At 35.7% G+C, this 16,696-nt stretch overlaps 2 protein-coding genes across 2 annotated transcripts in view; one reads left to right on the top strand and one right to left on the bottom strand.

Annotated features, from left to right (window-relative positions):
- The window catches only part of LOC133543159 (A disintegrin and metalloproteinase with thrombospondin motifs 7), a 292,170-nt gene that overhangs the window by 264,060 nt on the left and 11,414 nt on the right, over positions 1-16,696 (top strand). The window lies entirely within an intron of this gene.
- The window catches only part of calml4a (calmodulin-like 4a), a 42,823-nt gene continuing 39,151 nt past the window's right edge, over positions 13,025-16,696 (bottom strand). The window contains exon 6 of the mRNA XM_061887655.1: positions 13,025-13,212. The gene's annotated coding sequence lies outside the window, so the exon portion shown is untranslated. The remainder of the gene's footprint in view (positions 13,213-16,696) is intronic.

Here is a 16,696-nt window from a genome sequence, read left to right as displayed (position 1 = left end):
CCCAGCTAGGGTTTCGTCAGCATGGACATTAAAGTGTAAAAATAAGTTATTAAACGAGTTGTCTTCCCATGTTTACTCCAGAACATGCATCTAATTAACTCAAGTTTTAGTCATATAGTATAAAAATCGTCTTACACAAATAAAAAAAAAAGGAGAAAAAAAGGGGGATGCTCGGCCATGCTAACGACTTGTCTTGGAGTAATTATTTTTCAGGGAGTTGGCGACCCTCGCTGTGACACAAAACCTGCATGAGCAACAATGCATACTGTGTGTGTGTGAGCTGATGTCATTATCATCCCTGCAGGGGGTGGAGCTTTGGTTTTTTAAACAGAGGATAGAGAAGATTAGACCGGCATCACCCAGTGCTGAACTTGACATGGATTCATGCCTCACTTGAATTGTACACATGCTTTCAAAAGGTACGATTCTCTGTTGCGCATTAGTCCCATGCGTCATTGCACCTTTCTAAAATAGAAAAAAAAAATTATATGGCTAGGCAATTATACGATCATCTTTAATGGTAAGTTAATGATAACTTGTCAGCCTCAAATACTGTCATTTCCAGGCTATAGAGTGCACCTAAATACGAGCCGCACCCATATATATATATATATATATACGTATATATATATATATATATACGTATATATATATATATATATACGTATATATCTAGCCGCACCCATATATATATATATATATATACGTATATATATATATATATATGTATATATCTATCTATCTCCATCCATCCATTTTCTGCCGCTTATTCCCTTTGGGGTCGCGGGAGGCAGACGCACTAACCCCTCTGCCAACGTGAAGCCCCTCATACATATATATATATATATATATATATATATATATATATATATATATATATATATATATATATACACGTTTATTTGAAATAGGGACAGGTACAGAAACATAGACATGAGTTGGGAAATTGTGTTAGATGTAAATATAAACAGAATACAATGATTTGCATATTTGATGTTCAAACTAATAAACATTTTTTTTTTTTGCAGATAATCATTAACTTTAGAATTTGATGCCAGCAACACGTGACAAAGAAGTTGGGAAAGGTGGCATAAAATACCGATAAAGTTGAGGAATGCTCATCAAACCCTTATTTGGAACATCCCACAGGTGTGCAGGCTAATTGGGACACAAGTGGGTGCCATGATTGGGTATAAAAACAGCTTCGATGAAATGCTAAGTAATTCGCAAACAAGGATGGGGCGAGGGTCACCACTTTGTAAGCAAATTGTCGAACAGTTTTAGAACAACATTTCTCAACGAGCTATTGCAAGGAATTTAGGGATTTTACCATCTACGGCCCGTAAAATCATCAAAAAGTTCAGAAAATCTGGCGAAATCACTGTACGTAATCGATATTACGGACTTTTGATCCCTCGGGCGGTACTGCATCAAAAACCGATATCAGTGTGTAAAGGATATCACCACATGGGCTCGGGAACTCTACATAAAACCACTGTCAGTAACTACAGTTGGTCGCTACATCTGTAAATGCAAGTTAAAACTCTACTATGCAAAGCCAAACCCATTTATCAACAATATCCTGAAACGCCGCCGGCTTGGCTGGGCCCGAGCTCATCTAAGATGGACTGATGCAAAGTGGAAAGGTGTTCTGTGGTCTGACGAGTCCACATTTCAAATTTTGGAAACAGGGGACGTGATGTCCTCCAGAACAAAGAGGAACATAACCATTTGGATTGTTATAGGCGCAAAGTTTAAAAGCCAACATCTGTGATGGTATGGGGGTGTATTAGTGCCCAAGGCATGGGTAACTTACACATCTGTGAAGGCACCATTAATGTTGAAGGGTCCATACAGGTTTTGGAGCAACATATGTTGTCATCCAAGCAACGTTATCATGGACGCCCCTGCTTATTTCAGTAAGACAAGTGTTACAACAGCGTGGCTTCGTAAAAAAAAGAGTGTGGGTACTTTCCTGGCCCGCCTGCAGTCCAGACCTGTCTCCAATCAAAAATGTGTGACGCATTATGAAGCGTAAAATACGACAGTGGAGACCCCGGACTGTTGAACGACTGAAGCTCTACATAAAACAAGAATGGGAAAGAATTCCACTTTGAAAGCTTCAACAATTAGTTTCCTCAGTTCCCAAACGTTGAGTGTTGTTAAAAGAAAATTTGATGTAACACAGTGGTGAACATGCCCTTTCCCAACTACTTTGGCACATTTTGCAGCCATGAAATTCTAAATTATTATTATTTGCAAAAAAAAAATTAAGTTTATGAGTTTGAACATCAAATATCTTGTCTTTGTAGTGCATTCAACTGAATATGGGTTGAAAAGGATTTGCAAATCATTGTAATCAAGACTTCCCAAATGATTTATAAAGCAAGTAAAGATTCACTTCCAACAGGGTTACAGAGAAGATTTTTACAGAGAGAAGGGAATTATAATTTAAGAGGAGAACTACTTTTTAAGATCCAATATTGTAGAACAACGCAGAAACGAATGAGTATAACAATAGCAGGGGTTAAAATATGGAACTGTTTAAAGGATGAAATAAAACACAGCACCAACATAAACCAGTTTAAAAAGCTTTTTAAATCATTTATCATTAGTAAATATAACAAAGAAGAGCAAACATTGTTTTAGAAAGACAATAATATATGATATGTATATAAATACAATTTATTATTTCATAATTATACATATAGGTTATATTAAAATGTATATATTACCACTTTATATGGAATTTAAATAAATTGTGTATATACAATATATATATTTATATAAGTGTACAAATGTATATGTTTGATTTAAATGTTAAACTGTGTATATGAGACGTGTGCTACATATATGTTGCTTATATATTGCTTAAAAGAAAGTAATATAAGTGAAGCATGTTTTAGGTTTTTTTATATTTTGTATCTTGTTCTTGTTGTGATGGGGTAGGTTTATATAAGCGTTGCCTCAACCTCCACCCTTTCGGCTCAATCATTGCTCAAATGAGTGTTTTTTTGTTTTCCTTTTTTTGTTGTTGTTCTTTGTTTTATGTGAAGATTGCCGAAATAAATAAATAAATAAATAAATAAAAATAAATAATTCCGTTTATATTTACATCCAACACAATTTCCCAACTCATATGGAAACGGGGTTTGTAATAATACAAAGTGCAAACTAGATACAAGCCAATATTAATAATAATGATGATAACACAGACAAAGTGCAAACTAGATAAGAACCAATTAGTAAACAATTTTTAAAATTAAACACGGGAGCACGATTGTTGCTCAACTAGCCGCAATTTTTTGCAATACATTTTTTTACAAATGTTATTTTGTACATATATTTACCACACAAGTCGCAGGTGTACACATTAAAGCATAAAATATTTACACAGGCGCTTTTGTCCATTCACAGATTTACCACAATTTAAAGTAACTTACTGTACCGGACGGAGCTTGTTCTTGGCCCCTTTACCGCTGACGTCATCTTCTTCGGCAACAGTCTGGCTTTTCAGAGCCCGTTAGTGGTGGTGGAGTTCAGTTCCATGCGACAAGTTGTTGTTTTTTTTCTTTTACGATGGCCGGGTCGATTTGGGGCTGCCTCTTTTTGCGTTTCGTCGTGTCTTCAACCATGACGAAGGCGAGTCCATACCACGCTAAATGGCCGACTGAATGATTGTGTGAGGGCGTTCGATTTATTGTGGACCAATTCATAGGTCCACTGTGACATTGTATGGCAATTTTATTGGTCTGATGTGACGGGGCTAAATGTACTGGCAGCTCCTTTCTTCTCTACTGTGCACGGTACTCTCTCGAATTCACCTTCCTCATGTTGACAATAGACTAATACACTCTGTCTTGCTCTCCCCACGTGTTATTTCTGATCGAACAATTGTCTCCACATTTGTCCCACTACCCCTGGCGCTTCAGTCCATTTATTTGTGAGTCAGATTAGACAATATGGGCCTGTTTGCTTCAAACAACGTGAGTGAAGTGCCAGCATGGACAATGTATTAGGCATGCCAGGCAGATCATTTTGCCACGAGGAGAAAGAGTGCTCCAAAGTATTACAGAATGTCAGAACGGGTGTGCAGTTTCACCGGATGCTGGTCTCCGTAAGGAATTACTCCCCCCACGAAGTAGAATTTGACGTCATGGCTACTGAGGAGGCATCAGCAGTATGACTAAGAAAATGGTCACGTTTTTACGAATTAGGTGACAAAGCCAGGAAATTGCTTTCACACTACAGCAGTTTGGTGTCCCTTCACAGATACACACTGGTACTGTCGACCCAGTGACTTGACTTATTACGAAAACTTCTATTCCTGTGGGTCCCACTGCCAAATGTTCTAAAGGTCGCTAGAGATCCCATTTATTGACCCTGAAATGTTTGTCAGGCGAGACAAACCTCTGAACACTGAAGAACTAAAGTCTACCTTGATGTCATGGCAGACTAGAAAAAGTCCAGGCCCTGAAGGATTTCTGACTGTTATACATCATTTCATATGAAACTCTGTGACTGATGATCTGCGTCCGACGCAGTCTTCGGAAAGAATGAAGATACCTGGCTGTTGGTTTTGTAAGGTGGGACACAGAGTCCATTTTCCGTGGATTGTATCCAATTTGTGATTGGTGTGATAAGGCAATAGCTGATCTTTATGGGGTGCAGAGTTTTTTTTAGCAGATATATTTCTCACGTTTAACACACTTTTCTCACATTATGCTCATTTTCATCACATTTATCTGAATGTTGAATCTGAATCTAAATGTTAAAGGGGAACATCATCACAATTTCAAAAGGGTTAAAACCAATAAAAATCAGTTCCCAGTGCCATCTCCATCCATCCATCTTCTTCCGCTTATCCGAGGTCGGGTCGCGGGGGCAGCAGCCTAAGCAGGGAAACCCAGACTTCCCTCTCCCCAGCCACTTCGTCTAGCTCTTCCCGGGGGATCCCGAGGCGTTCCCAGGCCAGCCGGGAGACATAGTCTTCCCAACGTGTCCTGGGTCTTCCCCGTGGCCTCCTACCGGTTGGTCGTGTCCTAAACACCTCCATAGGGAGGCGTTCGGGTGGCATCCTGACCAGATGCCCGAACCACCTCATCTGGCTCCTCTCGATTTACTTTGAGTTCCTCCCGGATGACAGAGATTCTCACCCTATCTCTAAGGGAGAGCCCCGCCACACTGCGGAGTAAACTCATTTCGGCCGCTTGTACCCGTGATCTTATCCTTTCGGTCATGACCCAAAGCTCAGGACCATAGGTGAAGATGGGAACGTAGCTCGACAGGTAAATTGAGAGCTTTGCCTTCCGGCTCAGCTCCTTCTTCACCACAACGGATCGGTACAACGTCCGCATTACTGAAGATGCCGCACCTGTCGATCTCACGATCCACTCTTCCCTCACCCGTGAACAAGACTCCTAGGTACTTGAACTCCTCCACTTGGGGCAGGGTCTCCTCCCAGTGGCTTATTTTATTTTTTGATTTTTTTTTTTCAAAATTTTACCCGTCCCGGAATATCCCTAAAAAAAAAAAAAGCTTTAAAGTGACTTATTTTCGCTATCTTCAAAGCCACTGTCCATTTTCTTGTGACGTCATCCAGTGCTGCCAATACAAACAAACAATGGCGAATAGCACAGCAAGGTATAGCGACATTAGCTCAGATTCAGACTCGGATTTCAGCGGCTTAAGCGATTCAACAGATTGCGGATGGTTGGAGTATGGAGGCAGATAGCGAAAACGAAATTGAATATGAAACTGAAGCTATTGAGCGAATAGCTATTGACGCTATTCGGCCATGTCTGCATTAGCATCGCCGGTAAAATGTGCGGACCAAACGATCCGGACTTTCGCATTGACACTGGAGCAACTTAAATCTGTCGATTGGTAAGTGTTTGTTTGTCATTAAATTTGGGTGGAAGGAAATGCTGGATGTAAATATAGTTTCAAATGTACATACAGCTAGCCTAAATAGCATGTTAGCTGACAGTCACGCCGTGACCAAATATGTCTGATTAGCACATAAGTCAACAACATCAACAAAACTCACCTTTGTGATTTTGTTGACTTTATCGTTGCAAATGCATCTGCAGGTTATCCATACATCTCTGTGCCATGTCTGCCTTAGCATCGCCGGTAAAATGTGCAGACACTCCGGCACATTCTATGGGGGTCAGGCAGCCGATTTTTTGCCGCTTTCCCATCTTTGGGCCAGTGGTGCAACTTGAATCCCTCCCTGTTAGTGTTGTTACACCCTCCGACAACACACCGACGAGGCATGATGTCTCCAAGGTTCCAGAAAATAGTCGAAAAAACGGAAAATAACAGAGCTGAGACGCGGTGTTTGTAATGTGTTTGAGAAAATGAAAATGGCGGCTTTATTACCTAGTTGACGTCACGTACTGACGTCATCGCTCAGTGAGCGATGAACAGAAAGGTGTTTAATTCGCCAAAATTCACCCATTTAGAGTTCGGAAATCGGTTAAAAAAATACATGGTCTTTTTTTCTGCACCATCAAGGTATATATTGAGGCTTACATAGGTCTGGTGATAATGTTCCCCTTTAAATTTAAATGTAAATGTCAAATCTAAATTTAAAAGTCAAATCTAAACCTAAATGCTAAACTTACAGTAGATGTTAAATTTAAATCTAAATCAACTTGTAAATGTGGGCACTTAATGTTTACTCCAAACCTAAATGGTAGATCTAAAACTAATGTTAAATCTAAATTTGTAATCTAAATATTAAAGCGAAACCAAAAATTTCAATCCAAATCTCAAATCTATATCTTAAATGTAAATCTTACATATAAATGCGAAACCCTAAATGTTGGATGTAAATCTAAATGCTGTTTCAAAAACTAAATGTTAAATCTAAATCTAAATCAACTTGTAAATGTGGGCGCTTAATGTTGATTCTAAACCTAAATTGTAGATCTAAATCTAATGTTGAATCTAAATATTAAAATTTAAACCAAAAAGTTTAATCCAAATCTGACATCTAAATCTCAAATGTAAATCTTACATCAAAATGTGAGCGCTAAATGTTGAATGCAAATCTAAATGTTAAATCTAAACCTTAATGTTAAATCTAAACCTTAATGTTAAATCTAAATCAACTTGTAAATGTGAGCACTTAATGTTGACTCTTAACCTGAATATTAAATCTAAATCTATTGTTGAATCTAAATATTAAATTTAAACCAAAAAGTTTAATCCAAATCTGAAATTTAAATCTCAAATTTAAATCTTGCATATAAATGTGAGTGCAAAATGTTGCATGTAATTCTAAATTTTAAATCTAAATCTTTAATCTGAATCATAAATGTAAATCAACTTGTAAATGTGGGCAGTTAATGTTGACTCTATATCTAAACGGTAGATCTAAATCTTAATGTTTAATCCAAATCTGGAATCTAAATATTAAAGCCAAACCAAAAAGTTCAATCCAAATCTGAAATCTAAATCTCAAATGTAAATCTTTCGTCTAGAAGTAAACGCTAAATGTTTAATGTAAATCTAAATGTTAAATCTAAACCTAAATGTTAAATATAAATATAAATCAACTCGTAAATGTGAGCACTTAATGTTGACTTTAAATCTAAATGGTAGATCTAAATCTAATGTTAAATATAAATCTGGAATCTAAATCACAAATGTAAATCTTACATCTGAATGTGAGCATTAAATGTTGAATGTAAATTTAATGTTAAATCAAAACCTAAATGTTAAATCTAAATCAAATTGTAAATGTGAGCTCTTAATGTTGACTCTAAATCTAAATGGTAGGTTTAAATCTAATGTTGAATCCAAATATTAAATTTAAACCAAAACATTTAATCCAAATCTGAAATCTAAATCTCAAATGTAAATCTTACATCTAAATGTGAGCGCTAAATGTTGAATGTAAATCTAAATGTTGAATCTTTAAACCTAAATGTTAAATGTAAATTAACTTGTAAATGTGGGTGCTTTTTATTGACTCTAAATCTAAATGGTAGATCTAAATCTATTGTTAAATCTAAATCTGGAATCTAAATATTAAATTTAAACCAAAAAATTCAATCCAAATCTGAAATCTGAATCACAAATGTAAATCTTACATCTGAATGTGAGCACTAAATGTTCAATGTAAATCTAAATGTTAAATCAAAACCTAAATGTTAAATCTAAATCTAATTGTAAATGTGAGCACTTAATGTTGACTCTAAATCTAAATGGTAGATCTAAATCTAATGTTAAATCCATATATTAAATTTAAACCAAAATGTTTAATCCAAATCTGAAATCTAAATCTCAAATGTAAATCTTACATCTAAATGTGAGCGCTAAATGTTGAATGTAAATCTAAATGTTAAATCTTTAAACCTAAATGTTAAATCTAAATCAACTCGTAAATGTGAGAATTTAATTTTGACTCTAAACATAAATGGTAGATCTAAATCTAATGTTAAATCTAAATCTGGAATCTAAATCTTAAATTTAAACCAAAAAGTTTAATCCAAATGTGAAATCTAAATCTCAAAGTTAAATCTTACATCTAAATCGAGTGTTAAATGTTGAATGGAAATCTAATCGTCAAATGTATATCTTACATCTAAATGTGACCGCTACATGTTGAATGGAAATCTAAATGTTAAATCTAAACCTAAATGTTAAATCTAAATCAACTTGTACATGTGAGCGCTTAATGTTGACTCTAAACCTAAATGGTAGAAGTAAATCTAATGTTGAAGCTAAATATTAAATTCAAACCAAAAATTGAATCCAAATCTGAAATCTAAATCTCAAATGTAATTCTCACATCTAAATGTGAGCGCTAAATGTTGAATGTAAATCTAAATGTTAAAACTAAATCAACTCGTAAATGTGGATGCTTTTTATTGACTCTAAATCTAAATGGTACATCTAAATCTAATGTTAAATCTAAATCTGGAATCTGAATATTAAATCTAAACCAAAAAGTTCAATCCATATCTGAAATCTAAATCTCAAATGTAAAACTTACATCTAAATGTAAACGCTAAATGTTAAATGTAATTCTAAATGTTAAATGTAAACCTAAATGTTAAATCTAAATCTAAATCAACTCGTAAATGTGAGCACTTAATGTTGACTCTAAATCTAAATGGTAGATCTAAATCTAATGTTAAATCTAAATCTGGAATATGAATATTAAAGCTAAACCAAAAAGTTCAATCCAAATCTGAAATCTAAATCTCAAATGTAAATCTTTCATCTAGATGTAAACGCTAAATGTTACATGTTAATCTAAATGTTAAATCTAAACCTAAATGTTAAATATAAATTTAAATCAACTCGTAAATGTGAGCACTTAATGTTGACTCTAAATCTAAATGGTAGATCTAAATCTAATGTTAAATCTAAATCTTGAATATAGATATTAAATTTAAATCAAAAAGTTCAATCCAAATCTGAAATCTAAATCACAAATGTAAATCTTACATCTGAATTTGAGCACTAAATGCTGAATGAAAATCTAAATGTTAAATCAAAACCTAAATGTTAAATCTAAATCTAAATCAAATTGTAAATGTGAGCACTTAATGTTGACTCTAAATCTAAATGGTAGAAGTAAATCTAATGTTGAAGCTAAATATTAAATTCAAACCAAAAATTGAATCCAAATCTGAAATCTAAATCTCAAATGTAATTCTCACATCTAAATGTGAGCGCTAAATGTTGAATGTAAATCTAAATGTTAAATCTTTAAACCTAAATGTTAAAACTAAATCAACTCGTAAATGTGGATGCTTTTTATTGACTCTAAATCTAAATGGTACATCTAAATCTAATGTTAAATCTAAATCTGGAATCTGAATATTAAATCTAAACCAAAAAGTTCAATCCATATCTGAAATCTAAATCTCAAATGTAAAACTTACATCTAAATGTAAACGCTAAATGTTAAATGTAATTCTAAATGTTAAATGTAAACCTAAATGTTAAATCTAAATCTAAATCAACTCGTAAATGTGAGCACTTAATGTTGACTCTAAATCTAAATGGTAGATCTAAATCTAATGTTAAATCTAAATCTGGAATCTAAATATTAAATTTAAACCAAAAAGTTTAATCAAAATCTAAAATCTAAATTTCAAATGTAAATCTTACATCTAAATGTGAGTGTTAAATGTAAATCTAAATGTTAAATCTAGACCTAAATGTTAAATCTAAATCAACTTGTAAATGTGAGCATTTAATGTTGACTCTAAACATAAATAGTAGATCTAAATCTAATGTTAAATCTAAATCTGGAATCTAAATATTAAATTTAAACCAAAAAGTTTAATCCAAATGTGAAATCTAAATCTCAAAGTTAAATCTTACATCTAAATTGAGTGTTAAATGTTGAATGGAAATCTAAATCTCAAATGTATATCTTACATATAAATGTGACCGCTAAATGTTAGATCCAAACCGAAATGTTAAATCTAAATCTAAATCAATTTGTAAATGTGAGCGCTTAATGTTGACTCTAAACCTAAATGGTAGATGTAAATCTAATGTTGAATCTAAATATTAAATTTAATCCTAATCTGAAATCTAAATCTCAAATGTAAATCTTACATCAAAATGTGAGCTCTAAATGTTAGATGTGAATCTAAATGTTTAATCTAAACCTAAATGTTAAATCTAAATCAACTTGTAAAAGTGGCCGGTTTATGTTGACTCTAAACCTAAATGGTAGATCTAAATCTAATGTTAAATCTTAATCTGGAATCTAAATATTAAATTTAAACCAAAAAGTTTAATCAAAATCTGAAATCTAAATCTCAAATGTAAATCTTACATCAAAATGTGAGCTCTAAATGTTAAATGTGAATCGAAATATTTAATCTAAACCTAAATGTTAAATCTAAATCAACTTGTAAATGTGGCCGCTTTATTTTGACTCTAAACCTAAATGGTAGAACTAAATCTAATGTTAAATCTAAATATTAAATTCAAACCAAAAAGTTTAATCAAAATCTGAAATCTAAATCTCAAATGTAAATCTTACATCTAAATGTGAGCGCTAAATGTTGAATGTAAATCTAAATGTTAAATCTTTAAACCTAAATGTTAAAACTAAATCAACTTGTAAATGTGGGCGCTTTTTATTGACTCTAAATCTAAATGGTAGATCTAAATCTGAATCTAAATATTAAATTTAACCCAAAAAGTACAATCCAAATCTGAAATCTAAATCACAAATGTAAATCTTACATCTGAATGTGAGCACTAAATGTTGAATGTAAATCTAAATGTTAAATCTAACCCTATATGTTTAATCTGAATCTTAAATTTAAATCTTAAATCTGAATGTAAACCTATAGTTGCTAATTTTCCTTTGGGTGGCGCTGGGAGCAATGTGGCAGGGTATTGCTCAAGAACACAACGGCAGGGACCCGGATGGCGGAAGGACGTCATCTTCTGAACTTTTATTTTGGTACACCCAAAATAATAGTAATATGTTTGAAAGTAGTATTCTGTCACTTCATGACTATGACTAAAAGTTGCCTGCTTCCATGTTTTTGCGCAACACTAAGAAGGTTTTCCTCGTGGCCGCGGGAGCCCCTTTGTGGATTAATGTTCTACATTACTCTTGCCGATGTTTTTGGGAAGGATGCAGGCTGGTTAAAGGGGTCAAGCATAGCCGGTCGGGGATTTACATAGCGAGACCTTCACAGGAAATGCTGCAAATTGACTTGCAGCTGGAGGCCAGTGATGCAATTCATTCTTTCTGAAGTGGATGTGCGTGCAGTATGAAGCGTTATAGTCAACGGATAGGGTTCAATTTGAATGTTTCGCAAAAACTAGCTCGACCTGGGCTGATAACACATCCTACTGGATGACATGTCCAACAAATAATTCATGATAAACAATTTTCCATCCATCCATTTCTACCGCTTATTCCCTTTCGGGGTCGCGGGGGGCGCTGGCGCCTATCTCAGCAACAATCGGGCGGAAGGCGGGGTACACCCTGGACAAGTCGCCACCTCATCGCAGGGCCAACACAGATAGACAGACAACATTCACACTCACATTCACACACTAGGGCCAATTTAGTGTTGCCAATCAACCTATCCCCAAGTGCATGTCTTTGGAAGTGGGAGGAAGCCGGAGTACCCGGAGGGAACCCACACATTCACGGGGAGAACATGCAAACTCCACACAGAAAGATCCCGAGCCTGGATTTGAACCCAGGACTGCAGGACCTTCGTATTGTGAGGCAGACGCACTAACCCCTCTGCCACCGTGAAGCCCATGATAAACAATTTTATTGTCAGTATTTTTGACCATTGTATTTGAAAGGTCAACAACTAGTAGTGATCCTAAATAAGTAAACAAATATATAAATAAAGTGGACTGTCCATCTCTTGTTGCAAAATTTGAACTTCAATAACATTTTAAAATAATTAGTGTTGTTCCGATACCAATATTTTGGTACCGGTAACAAAATGATGTCAAAACTTTTCTGTACTTTTTGATACTTTTCTAAATGAAGAGGCGCACAAAAAATTGCATTATTGTCTTAATTTTAACTAAAAATCTTACGGTCCATTAGACATATTGTTTCTTATTGTGTCAGGCTTGGTAAAAAGGATAGGACTCAGGTGCAGAGTAGGGAACTTTGACAGGCTTTTATTTTGATAACTTCCTTTCACCTCCAAAGTCATGGAATACAATAGCTATCTTAACCCCAAAAACTAATCGGCGAAAAGGGTTCCAAAAAAAAGGAACAACCAAAAACACAAAAGCAAAGACAAACTACAATTGGCGCCGTGTATGTTATAAAATGTATTAACAAAAAACGCTCCAACAGGAGGAAGAAACAACGGCTATGAAAACTTCTACACTATCTAATCTAATAAAGTATTAACAAAAAAAATCTCACTCAAAAAATCTGAGGAAAGAACGAAAAAAATAACTGATAACTTATCACTTTGGCTGAATAAACGAAATAACCAAAATCACTCCGCTGAGGAGGAAGAAAGGAACACTCAAAATAGTAACAAAGGGATTTAGCACGAGACGAGGCAAGGCATGGACATGGACGCTAGAGAGCACGAATAAACAAAACAATCTGGCACAGAACAAAGGGAGGAGTGGGCTTATAAGACACATGAGGGTAATAGGTAACTGGTGGAAACAATCAGGGAACAGGGATGACGTCAGACCGATGACACAAAAGGAAGGGCAAGTGACCTGAAACGAGAGGAGAGTTACTTTTCAAACTAAAGCATGCAAATCATAAGACAGGAAAAACCAAGACAAGACAACCCTCACCGCGGTGTGACATATTGAAAGTTTGTCCTTTAAATAAAATAGTGAACGTACAAGACAACTTGTCTTTTAGTAGTAAGTAGGCAAACTAAGGCTCCTAATTTAGTCTACTCTACTGACATGCAGTAACATATTCTGTCATTTTCCATTCTATTATTTTGTCAACGTTAAGGACAAGTGGTAGAAAATGATTTATCAATCCACTTGTTCATTTACCTGGGGATAGGTTGATTGGCAACACTAAAATAGGCCCTAGTGTGTGAATGTGAGTGTGAATGTTGTCTGTCTATCTGTGTTGGCCCTGCGATGAGGTGGCGACTTGTCCAGGGTGTACCCCGCCTTCCGCCCGATTGTAGCTGAGATAGGCGCCAGCGCCCCCCGCGACCCCGAACGGGAATAAGCGGCAGAAAATGGATGGGAAAAAAAAATGGATTGTTCATTTACTGTTAATATCTGCTTACTTTCTCTTTTAACATGTTCTATCGACACTTCTGCTAAAATGTAATAGTCATTCTTCTGTTGTTTGATACTTTACATTAGTTTTGGATGACACCACAAATTTGGGTATCAATCCGATACCAAGTAGTTACAGGATCATACATTGGTCATATTCAAGGTCCTCATGTGTCCAGGGACATATTTCCAGAGTTTATAAACATAATATACATAAAAAAACGAAAGAAAATGTTGTGATGCCAAAAAATATCAACATCATCATAGTAGGATCAACTCAATACACTTCTGTACTTGGTATCATTACAGTGGATGTTAGGTGTGGATCCACCAATGCCGTTTGTTTACATTTTAACGCCTGGTGAGCTACGGTGTGTAGTGAAGCATGTTTAGCTATTCTTTGTCCTGCAGGGATGATACTTGTAAAAAACGTACTTTATTTGTCGCCATGGAGGCAAGCATTAGTGATTCAGAAGTAGCTGGACTTTAGCCTCTAGCTAGCTAGCCATGTCTTAAAGCACCTCTTCCAGTAGGCATTTGTTATAACTTTACCATTATCGTTAGTTTTTAAGCCAAAATGCGTCCGTTCTCCCTTTTCTGTCTACACACTGTGTCTACTTGTAAGTACTCAGTGATTGTGCACTGCCGAACATGCTCGTCTGCTCGTATACCAGCAATGTCTCGACGAGAGGGGGCACACCGGTACTTTTCAGAGGCGGTATAGTACAGAATATGATTAATTAGTATCGCAGTACTATACTAATTCTGGTATACCGTACAACCCTACTTGTAATGCAGTTTTCTCTTCAGTTAGAAAAAACTGGGTCACAGGTGGTTTGTTTTGCTGTATTTTTATTTTTGTTGCCATACTTTTCCACCAAGTCTCTTTCGTCCATGTTGACGGGTTCATCTTACTCATTCCGTTTCAAGCCGAAATATGCCCACAGCGACATTTGGCTTTGCAATCATATGTTTCTTCCTGATTTGTGTTACCTTGCGGTGTTTCTCAGCACCAGCAAGTGGCAATTCACGAGGCTCTGTCCGTGTAAGCTCGCGGTCCCACCTCCGCTTACCGAGACAAAGTTCGCGGATGACTGACTAGAGCTTTGACTGCTATTTCACCTATTGAATAAATGTGCTCTGGTGCTACATATGTATGTATTTGCTATATATGTATGTATGTATATGTGTGTGTACATATACATATATGTACATATATATACATGTACATATATATATATACATATGTGTATATATATACACATATATATATATACATATATAAACATACATATATATACTTATATATGTATATATACACACACACACACACACACATATATATATACACACACACACACACACACATTCATTATTTGACAAGTGGCGTATGGAAAAAGACAAGACTTCCGGAGGGTTTTCAGATGAACTTAGGCAATGCGAATTGAATGTGTTGTTACATAGGTTGGTCTCCCCAAAGCTTTGGAATAAATTGCAAAATACCTATTCTGTTCTGGGTTTCATTTAAAATCAGCTTATGTGTCATCAAAAGAACTTGGGGTTGACCAGCAACCTAAATTCCCTCGGAAAACGCAACAAATATAAGACAGTACCTGGCGTTTTGTTTCGCAATAATATGCAAAATCAACTTTTCTTACCTTCTAGTATTCTGTATTTAGGATCTGCATAAATCCTGAAAAAATGTGCGCATCCACCTTTGTCGATAAGCCTTTCTTTTTTCTCTATCTTTTTCTCATAGGACATTTATCCTCCGCTGTTGCCGTTTCTAATATAAAGTAGTGTAAAGTTCTTATTTATATCTGTCAGTAAACTCGCCATGAAAGCACTAAAACATACCGGTGTAGTGAGTGTACATTAATCAACCAAGGAACTTTAGTTATTAGAGTTGCGGTCGGACGTTTTTTCAGGGAACACATTTGTTGCACTGGTGAGCCACAGATGCTGCTCGTTGTCATTAAAACAGTTAGCACCATCTTTTGACACTTCTTCCACTCCCGTCCTTAAAAAAATATGGTACTGCCACAGTGTATTACAACTGAGTATAGCTGCAGAGTCCATATGGGTTCTGCAGCAGGGGAAAAACATATATATTTTGGCTGGGGAGGGGGTGGGGTTGCTCGCAGCACAACACTGGGCCCTATGGTAAAGAAACACAATAATAGACAATACAGTTCGATATCGTCTGTTTTCCCCACGCTCACTGACGCTGCGCGCTCACTATTTCCATCAGTGAGCTTCGGATAATTTCAGATGTGTAAAAAGTCTGTGTCCCAACAGTTTACCATGAATTGATTAACGTGGAACCTGACTTAAACAAGTTGAAAAACGTATTCGGGTGTTACCATTTAGTGGTCAATTGTACGGAATATGTACTAGCAATCTACTAATAAAAGTTTCAATCAATCTATTAAAGTTCTGCAATCTGGCCAGCGTAATGTAAGAATGTGGTTTCTCTTCAAAGCCTCTTCCTCCGTCTCAAAGTTTTGCTCCATCCCCAGAGAGCTTTGAAGCTATTTTTAAAAAGGACATCACCTCAATCTGTAACCTTGCAACACCTTCAAAAGTCTGTTGCATCACATCCAAGAGGTTAGGAACCACATCCGAGATCGTGTCCATATTGCATTATTTCCTCAATCACATCAACTCAACAATCGCCAATCTGAAAGTAAATGCAATCCTCGTGTTCCGACGTTTGGTTGTTATGTACGCGCTCCCGTTGCGCGTGTGAATACTGGAAAGCAAAGATCGTGGTGACACGTGTTACATACTGTTGCGTTTGGACCAGATGTTCCTCCGAGGGAATATAAGTTGCTGGTCTACCCCAAGTTCTTTTGAATTTAAATGAATCCCAGACAGAATAGGTATTTCGACATTTTATTCCAAAGCTTTGGAGAGACCAATCTATGAACACATTCCAAGGTATTTTGACATT

The sequence above is a fragment of the Nerophis ophidion genome, linkage group LG25 (assembly GCF_033978795.1).
Source record: "Nerophis ophidion isolate RoL-2023_Sa linkage group LG25, RoL_Noph_v1.0, whole genome shotgun sequence".
Lineage (NCBI taxonomy): Eukaryota > Metazoa > Chordata > Actinopteri > Syngnathiformes > Syngnathidae > Nerophis > Nerophis ophidion.
This window is presented reverse-complemented; position numbering and strand designations above follow the sequence as displayed.